At 28.3% G+C, this 7,249-nt stretch overlaps 1 non-coding gene across 1 annotated transcript; it reads left to right on the forward strand.

The window, feature by feature from the left end:
• Positions 1 to 376: 376 nt before the first annotated feature.
• Trnag-ucc (transfer RNA glycine (anticodon UCC)) lies at positions 377 to 447 on the forward strand. Its single transcript has one exon. It is a non-coding gene; the product is annotated as a tRNA-Gly (tRNA).
• Positions 448 to 7,249: the final 6,802 nt, after the last annotated feature.

Here is a 7,249-nt window from a genome sequence, read left to right on the forward strand (position 1 = left end):
TTGTTACACGAGTTTTTGACTTAAAACTGTTTAGACATGTGTGCGTCTTTAACCATACTACAGTTGAAAAGTACTATAAGCTTTTAGTCGAGTCAAGACTTAAAACCGAACTATGTTGAAAAGGTACTACAACCTTTTAGTCCTGTCATGACTTTAAACTGACTTTTCGAGAGTTAGCTATGAATCAAGCAGTCGGGTTTTACCCGGAAGTGAAGGTTTGAATCCTTTGACTCTCTTTAATTTTTTCATTGTCTAGCCCAAAAATCCAAGGGCTACTTCTCCGACTCAAGGCTAGTCAAAGGTAGCACTATATTAGTGTAAGCCTAGTTTACCATCGCTGTCTCTAAAGACCATTTTGACATGTGGTAAACGTTTTGCAGATGTAGTTTAGTGGTAAAACTTCAGATTTCCAATCTGACTATGGAGGTTCGATTCCTCTCATCTGCTCCAATATTTTCAGTGTCATTTTTGACATGTAATTAGGAACAACGACGTCTATAACGTCAGATTCCAAAATGTGCCGAGCATCACAATTAAACTGCTCATTATTTGAGGATATCAAAATGAAAATGATATGCGTCGAAAGAAAAATGACTCAAAGTGAGAAACTTTTAGTTTTAAGACAAAAGAGGTTAGTTTTAATATCACAAATAAAACATGTTAAACTTCTTTTTTTCTTATGTTTGTCTGTAATAATCATACCTTACTATTTATATGTAAAGTGTCACCAGAACGTGAAAATTATAAATAAAATAAGAAAAATTAATACTAAAATAGTAGAAGAAGGTGGGTACGAAACTAGCGTACAAAAATTATATAATCCGCACACTACGAAAATCCCTTGAAAGAGTCATAGTTAAATAATAATTATGGACAGAGAAAAAAATAAGAAGAAAATTGAAGACGAAAATGATGTCGCCGATGTTATTATTCTTTCAATTTTTATATAAGGAGATTAAACTAACATGCGTTTCAGAATGAGAACAAAAGAGCGGACAGACATTATTGAATCTATAAAGTTAAGTATCTGAACTGGTTATCATGATTTAAAAGATTTGAAAAGAAAATTAGATCTTGTTAGTCAAGATGTTTCACATAAAGAACAAGAAATAACTAGACTAGAAAACAAAAATGAAGACGCTGGTTTTATTAAATATTTATTTGTAAGAGACAAAATATTAAAAAGCGGATTAAAATATTGTGTTAAAAATTTTGATGAAATAAAAAAAGATAAAAGAAATGGGGCTATATCTACAACAGAAAACTTTTGACGTATAAATTGAGTATACAACACAAATTGCTTAGTAATAGAAGCGGAAAGACAAAAGAATAGGAGAGAAAAAAATAATGACAAATAAAGAAAATAGAAAATTGTTTTGAGGAACTTTTAATAAATTACATTATCATCGAGATTTACATTTTCAAAGTAATTTAATAGATATGGTGATGTTTGGGCCCGATATTAATGACTATAAATTTGAAGAAGAAATATTAGCTGTTATGAACGGCGAAGCCAGCATTGAAGATTTAAGTGATAATACTTTTGATAAATTAAAAGAAATGGTATTACTTGATGTTTTAGAAATGATAAAAACAAACGAACGTGTTTTAGATTGTGAACAAGCAAATTTAGATAGACGAAAAGACACTTTGAATTTATTAAGAAAGTTCAAAGAAAAACATTGAGAAAAATATAGAATTTATATAGAAGATATTGTTGAAGAAGTAAACAACCAAAATAATTACGATAAAGAAATTTTAGTAAAAATTTTAGATTATTTTAACGGTTATAACGTTAGAGGACTAAAAAATAATGATAAAGATAGTCACGTATTAAGATGTACTATAGGTTATAAAAATATGGGTATAAAAAACAAATCAGAGATAACTTTTTGTGTTGATTTAAAATTAAAACGTTTAGAACTTGAACTTCTAACAAACAAAGGGGCTATTTACCCTTCTTTCGTATTATATGAAGACAAAGAAAAAGTTATTAATAAAATAAAAGATGTATTGTTGAAAGAATACAAAACAACAGGAGGTCAAAAATAATGACAAAAAACAAACAAGTTAAAGAAGTTTTAAGCTTCTTACAAAAAAATAGGTTAGACAGTATTGTCTTAGGAGTTGGCGCATTAAGTTTAATTGGTGCCATCACTGGAATTGTGTTACATAGTATCACATTGAGTAAAAGCGTACCCGCAAAAGTAACAATCTATGATGAATTAGTAGCTACACGAGACGCAGATTTTGAAGCTCAAAAAGAAGCATCTATTGCTAAATATGGAGAAACCGAAGATTGAAATATAGATATGCCTATTGTTAATGGTACATATATGTATGATTTAGATACAACAGACAACAAAACAGTTCGTATGTCTTATGATGAATTAATGGCCGAATCTAGAATACAAGGTGGTAAATTAAATAAGCAACTTTTTATCGATGAATTTAATAAAGTAATTAAAGGGCAAAATAAAGATATCGATTACAAAAAAAATGCGATTTTTGGTAATACAGAATATGTTCAAAAAGGGTTAATAGAAGTATTGAAAGCATTATTAGCTTCTGCGCCTGAAACAGAAAGTAAACCAAAAATCTTGTCAGATTTTGGACTTTTAGTACGTAAAGTATTGAATTATAAAACCGATTTCGAATATGAATTAGATGATTTAAAGTTAATGTTAGAAAAAACCAAAGCCGATAAACAAACATGAATAGAATATAAGGACAGCGACTCAAATAAAACATTGTCAAAATCTTATGAAGCATTTAACAAAGCATTAGTACACGATGAAGAATTAGTACTAGGTAAAGTTGTTGAAGATTACGGATATCACGCAAACAAAGTAGTAAATAGTAGCATTGGGCTTGGATTGGCAGGCGTTGCTTTCATCGTTTTAAGCTTAGTTTTAACAAGCACAGCATTTAAATTGTGAAAAAAATTAAGAGGAGGAACAAAAAAATAATGAATCATTGAGAAAAAATAGAACATGAAAAATATTTTGATAAAGATAGAAAAAGTGGATTTCCAAGAGGAAACAGATTTTTTGATGGAAATGAATACTCAGAATATAGAATGTTCGAAGATATGTTATTATATCAAATATCTATTAAAGAAATAACTATTGAAGACCTCAAAATTTTATTTAAAGAATATAGTGAGCAAGATTTCAGAATAAAAAAAGAATATTTAAGTTCTCCACAAGTTATGAAATGAGAAGATATATATGAAGCAAGTAAAGGTATTCGACATTGTGAAGCGATGAAGAATTTATTAAGTTTTCATATTATTAAACTAGGAGGAGATGAATAATGACAGATAAAGAAAATACATGTTGTAGTTGTAAAACTGATATTGACCTTAAAGCAATAACAGGTATATTTAAACTACCTTATATTGTACTTAGTAATTTCAAAATATTAGCTAAAATATTAAAACTTCCTTTAGATGAGGTTCGAGAAAAATTAAATTGAATCAAAGATATAGGAAAACAAAATTGATATTGCGAAAGAGAAATGTACACTAATATGTTAACAGATGAAATAGAAACACTCAAATTACAAAATGAAGATTTGAAGTTTGTGATGCACTGTATGGAAAATTATAAATGTCGTTGCTGGATGAACAACTAAAATGTTAGATTTCAGAGGACAAAATTTATACAACTTAGGGCCAATTTTTTTAGTTACTGGTCCTATGTTTGCCGGAAAAACGGCTTGAGTACAAAGAAAATTAATTGAATGAGAGTGTGAAGACGCACCAATTTTTCAAAGAGAAGATACAGTTAGAAAAGAAAGACAGATTGAAAATGTAATTACGTTTAAAAATGCTGTCGATTTAAATAGCAAGTTGGAAGAAGTATTAGAGAAAATCAGAAACAAGAAATTACCAGAAATTATCGTTTTTGAAGAATGCCATTTTCTACCTCTTGAATTTTTTAATCATATTGACAAATTAATCAGCTGAGGAATTGTATTGTTATTTTGCGGTCTTAGATTACTTAATAATGATGTACGTCGATTTATGATGAAAACTTTAGAAGGGAAAGCAGATTTTATTGTTAATTTAGAAGGTACTGATTTTTGCTCATCTTGTAAAGGCACACCAGATTATTCTTTATCATATAGAAAATCAACTAAATCAATGAGTTATGTAGGTGGCTCAGACACTTACCAAGCATTATGTATGAAATGTTTCATAAAAAAAGAAAAATATAAGGAGAAAAATATATAAAATGAATATGAATGAAAATAATATTGAAAATAACGCGCTAAAAAACATCGAGTATTATATGTGACAAAATGTTTTTAAAAGTTCTTATACGGGCGTTTCATTACTTTCAATACCTAAAGTTTTTGACTACGATTTTAAAAAAATGTATCAAGACAAACCAAAAAAAGGAAAGAAAGAAAGTGAATCAGATTTCAACAACAGAAAAGTACAAGTTACAAATTACAATAAAGTTGTAAAAAATTACATCGATACACATAAAGAAACAATTAAAGATTTTAAAGTATCGTTAAAAACATTAAATCCACTGATCTTAACTGAAATCTTAAAAAAAATAAATGACGGAATTGTGTCTTGATATACAATTAATAAATTAGATTTTAAAGTAACAATTAACGACTTACCTCGTTTGTATGGAATAACTTATAACAAAGAAAATTTCTTTAAAATTATGGGAAAGTTATTTAATAAAGATATCAAATATAATATTAATGAAGACAAAATTAATATTGAACTTTCAAATGATTATAAAATCCCATCAGAAAAAGAAGTTACATGAATTAATAAAAAAGTAACTATTTCAAAAGAAGACTTTGATAATTTAGCTCAAGGACCGTCACATATCAACTTTATCCGCAACCTTTTCGAAGTGTTTAAAGGTATTGTAATATTTGACATTGTAATTAGCGCAAAACCGCGTTTGTCAACAATTGAAAAAATTAGCGAAGAATTAGAAATTGACTACGTTTTTGAAATTATTGGAGCACAAACAAGCAAAAAAATTAATGAAAATAGAATTTTGATGTCTGAATATAAATACACACAAGCACAGTCAACAATTTACAAAATGGACAAATTGATAGAAAAGAAAAAAGAAGAAGAAAAAAAAAATAAGGAGAAAAACAAATAATGAACAACTATAACTATAACCAAAACCAAAACTATAATCAAAATCAAGGAATGAATAACTATAATCAAAACCAAAATTATAACCAAAATCAAGGAAAACAATACTCATTACCAAATATTGTTGCTGAAAGAGCAAGTACTATTTCAATGGCATTTAATCCTAAAATTTTAACTCAATTTGGGTTAACATTAACATTTGACGTTTACTTTACAATTCCAAATATTGGATACAAACGTGTTAATATGAAAATGTCGGCGAATAAATTTAAGCATATCGAATTGTTTAATTTCTTACACAAAATGATTGGCGAAAATCGCTTTAATACACCTATTTTTGGAATCCGTAGTGTAATCATTCAACAAAAAAATTATACTGACAAAAACACAGGACAAATGAAAACAAGTTTTTATTCAACGTTAAGATTTAAAAACCAAATCATCCCTCTTGCCGAAAATATTAGTTGACGTGACCGTGATTTACAAGTTGGGCCTTTATTACGAAATACAAAAACTTATGCGATTGAATTTAATAACGCTAAAGATATTTATAATAATCTTGATGGTTCGCCTGTTCAACAACAACCTCAACAATATCAAGCACAACCTCAACAATATAATCAAGGACAACCTCAACAATATCAACAATATAACCAACCTCAACCTCAACAATATCAACAATACAATCAACAACCACAAGTTCAAGTTCAACAACCTCAACAATATCAAGCACAACCTTTACGACCACAAGTTCAAGTTCAACAACCTCAACCTCAACAAGACCCTCAAATTGAACAGTTAAAAAAGTTGAATAACAATATGAAATTGAATGAAACAATGAAAACTGAAGTTCAAGTACCAGAAGAAATCCAAAAAATGAAGGTGATTAAATAATGAATAACAGTTTACAAAATACTTTAAATACAGCTTGCGCGAATTTAGTTAAGATTAAACAAAAAATTGACGAATTGCGTAAAACTGAAACTGAATATAAAGATATTTTAGTTGCCGTTATGAAATCTCACGACTTAAATAAATACGTGTCAAATAACCACTCATTCAATGTATATAAAGAACGTAAAACAAAAAGATTGAACACTACAATTTTTAAAAAAGTAGTTCAAGAAAAACTTAAATATACAAATGAACAAATGGCAGAGTTAATTGAAAAATCTTCTGGTGAAACAATTACAAAGTCATTTATTAAAATTAGTGCTATAAAGAATGATCCATCAAAATAATTATAAGAAATATATTGTACCTCGTTTTAATGTCGAACAATTTGAATTTAACATGGCGAATTTGAAATTTGAAGAAAAAACACATAAATATCTATTAGCAGATAATCCATATCTTCAATTATCGAGTGTAAGTCAAGAATTGTCACATTGTAATAGATACTATGCCAGACGAGGTCAATTAGCTTCTAAAAGGATTCTTCAAATTGCGTCCCTAACAGGTAAAATTATTCACGGCGCATGTGAAAAAACAATATGAAACGAAGAAGTAGATTTAAGATCATCCGATTTTGATACAATACGAAACAGGATTAAACCTTGAATTGAAGAGCTAAAAAAACATTTCGAAAAAAATGATTATTTAAAGATCATAATGACAGAAGTCCCGTTAGTTTCTCGAAAAGAAAAACTGGCGGGAACTGCCGACTTGATATTATGAAATGACAAAGATAAGTGTGTCGAAATCTGAGACTGAAAAAGTGGAAAATATTCGTCTTATGAAAGCACTAAATGAAAATATTCGGCGCAACTTTGAGGTTACATAATGTTACTAAAAGAAAACTGAAAACCAAAAAACGAATACCAAAAAATCAAAACTTTTGTTGTTCATATGAAAGGAAATTTATTAATAAAGGAACAATTGAATTATGAAGAATTATGACAATAAATATATTATAGCAATTGACACCGCACTCAAAAGTGGATATTATGGGAAATTGGGAAAGTTAGGTTTTATCAAAGGTCATGGAACATTTAATGACGTTTTAAGAAAAATAAAATATCACATCGACATTATAAAACATCAAATTTCACCAAACAATCCTCTCATACTTATTACTTATGAAGATGTTGGAAGAAATCACAAGACAAC

This window comes from Styela clava, unplaced genomic scaffold (genome assembly GCF_964204865.1).
Source record: "Styela clava unplaced genomic scaffold, kaStyClav1.hap1.2 HAP1_SCAFFOLD_69, whole genome shotgun sequence".
NCBI lineage: Eukaryota > Metazoa > Chordata > Ascidiacea > Stolidobranchia > Styelidae > Styela > Styela clava.